The 3,161-nt window shown below is 35.7% G+C and overlaps 1 pseudogene; it reads left to right on the top strand.

Annotated features, from left to right (window-relative positions):
• Positions 1-1,264: 1,264 nt before the first annotated feature.
• LOC111410882 lies at positions 1,265-2,689 on the top strand (annotated as a pseudogene).
• The last annotated feature ends 472 nt before the right edge of the window (positions 2,690-3,161 follow it).

Here is a 3,161-nt window from a genome sequence, read left to right as displayed (position 1 = left end):
TGCTAAGTTCATACCACATACTACCACATTGGTTGGAGGATGGGGATCCATGTCGATAAGGATGTTGACATTTGTAGCTGTGGAATGGTCTTACATCTCTTAAATTGGTGTAATGACTTCCATGTTAGGTGTTAATATTCTTGTTGGACCGGATCATGTTACGTAAGGTGTCACCATTGGAGCTATACTTTTGTGACAACCTATGTAGTCTAACCCGGGTTTAAAATTTTGTTATGACAATCAAATGTTTGCCCAAGTGGGAGAATGTTGGAATAATTAATAATTCCATATGTGGGTTTCACATTCGATTGCAAAATTTTACGGGTTAGATATATGGCTCATAATGATAATTGTGTTTGGACCAAATTTATTAAGTGATCAATTGGACATTTTACACCTTACGGGTTGTAATTTATTTGATGTGGTAATTTAAAGTATGTGGGTCGGAAATAAACCCTAATTAGAATTCTAGTCGTAATAGGACGGCTCAATTATTTCCTATATAAAGGCTAGATCCCCTTTCCTCTCGATATATGTTTTATTAGCTTACCCCATTGATAGCTAATACTTTTGTGAAGAGTAAGGAGAGGATGATCTTGACTGTTATTACAACAATTATTCATATCAACAATGGCTTCCGTATGTATGAATTCGTTTTATTAATTTATTATGCGGTGATTCTTGATTCTTGGCATGATTACAAATAAATATTACCATAACATTAACAGTGAAAGTGGGATACAGAATGTTAAAGTAGACTTTTATGATAGATAATTTCTCGTTGCTATGAAAGATTGGGGGAAATGGTCATGGTTAGTTGTTGAATAATGGCTGCGAGCCTCCAATTTGTAATTGGTGGAAGAAGATAATTTTTTTAATGGTTTATTAGATAGCTGCTTTACAAATAGAGGATTATTATTCAGAGACGGCTGGATTTTATTGTATATATTTTTGTGAATTCTTATTGAAGAAGCAAAAATGATTTGCGTTGACTATTTGTCATCTCCATTGGCATTGCAAGAAAGGAATACAATTGTACTCAGAACTCATTCATTAACAGACCCTAATTTTTCTTCAGAGTTGTACAGTGTAGTGTAGAGTAGAGTACCCGCAGCAGATATCAATTATGTTCAGCAATTGTCTGACCCTGAGACAATATTTTATACTCGTGGCAATTTCCAATGGTTGAATTGTTTTCTGTTATAACGCATTACATCTGTTGCTGAAATACCGTTGTCTATGTTAATTTCAATTCATGTAATTCGTAGTTGACCCGGCAAAAAGGTCAGACCCAAAGGCTCAGGCCTTGAAAGCTGCCAAGGCCGTGAAATCAGCTTCGACAACGTTTAGAAGAAGTCAAAGAGGATTATTTCACTGACTGAAAACATTGAAGAAGGATAGGAATCCCAAGTTTCCTCGCATTAGAGCTCCTTCTAGGAACAAGCTTGATCATTACCAGATTCTGAAATATCCACTCACCACTGAATCTGCAATGAAGAAGATAGAAGACAGCAATACCCTTGTTTTCGTTCGTGCTGACAAGAAGAAAATAAAGGATGCAGTCAAGAAAATGTATGACACCAGACAAAAAAAAAATAAAAATAAAATGTGAACACTCTGATCAGGTAAAGAAGAACTGCTTGCTCATTCATTCTGCGCTCATTATTGTTTTGCTTCAACTAATTTAATTTCACTGACTAATGAAGATATTGTTATTCTCCCATTATTCTTTTTGTTCGTTTGTTTAATTCTTGCCTTCACAAGTTCTCGCGTTCTGTTGTGAGTGGATGCCAGTTTTAGAAATTTTACTCATTTGCATTAAAGAATTGATATTGGCAGCCTTCCATGTTGAAATGCTTTACTTTGGAAAGAAGGATATTTTGTGAATGTTACCGAAAGTATGACTCACCCAATCATCTTATCATATTACTGCTTAGCATATTTAAAAATCTCTTTGCTGTGAATGGTCAGCTATGTTAGGCCCTTCTATGCTAGTAGTCGTGATTATAATCTTACTTTTGGAAATTATGACATGCCAGATGACACAAGTGTTCGGTTTGTTCATGTAATCTGTTTTAGTCTCTCAGCAAGTAAAAGTTTCTTCTCTCGGTTACAAGTCACTCGCCAACTTATTATTGCAGAAATTTAATACGCTGTCAATTATTTTTCTCCCGCTTCAGGCCAGATGAGACTAAGAAGGCTTATGTTCGTTTGACAACTGACTTTGATGCTTTGGATGTTGCAAACAAGATTGGAATCAAATAAGTACCTGGCTCTCCAGGTTTGAATTTGTGATTTTTTTGGTAGAATCTACCAGCGGCACTTGGATTATGTAAACAACCGTGCTACTTGGCCAGGGCCACATGGGCCCTGGTTTTTCGGGGACATGTGCCCCCCATTAGTAGAGAATAATTCTTACAACCGAGCTACAGGAACCATGGGAGTGATTGCTCGCGCGTGCACACACACATGGGTTCGGAATTTTTTAATTCACGCGGGATCCACTCGTCCCATGTGAGGGCGCGGTCATCCCCGTGGTCATCAGTGCAGATTGCTTAGCTTTATTCTAATTCTTATGTAAAACTTAGTTGTGGTGAAACTTCTTTCATTTTATCTAAACGTTTCATATTCCAAATACTGTAATGAATATGTTGAACATTATACTTAATTCTACCTTTAATTGAACACATCACATAGTGCTACTTAAACTGGTGTTATTCAGCACCACTGGTGCTAAACACCCGTCTAAATGATAATTGCACAACATTAAATGATATATTCACTTAAGTGCAATATCACATGATTTATTTAACCCTTGTTTGAGTCTCATTTTTTCAAAACTCATTTTCAACTACATATTTTCCAATAAAATAATTTTAAATGTAAATTAAAAACTTTTCTTACTTTCTAACCACACATTCTTTAATAATTTACTATTCAAAAGTGCATATTCTGTTCAAAATGGGTCTCAAACAAAGGCTAAATTGAACATAGCAACTGTGACGTTTAGATGGATGCTCTCCAGCATCACTAATGATATATAGCATTATTCCGTATGATTGTGTCTTCTAGAATCAACTATTGAATTGAGTATCCCAATGTTACCCAACCAAACTTTAATTGCTCTCTTTTCATGAAATAAATAGGCTGCCAGTCTAGTT

Source organism: Olea europaea, chromosome 15, assembly GCF_002742605.1.
Source record: "Olea europaea var. sylvestris chromosome 15, O_europaea_v1, whole genome shotgun sequence".
Taxonomy (NCBI): domain Eukaryota; kingdom Viridiplantae; phylum Streptophyta; class Magnoliopsida; order Lamiales; family Oleaceae; genus Olea; species Olea europaea.
This window is presented reverse-complemented; position numbering and strand designations above follow the sequence as displayed.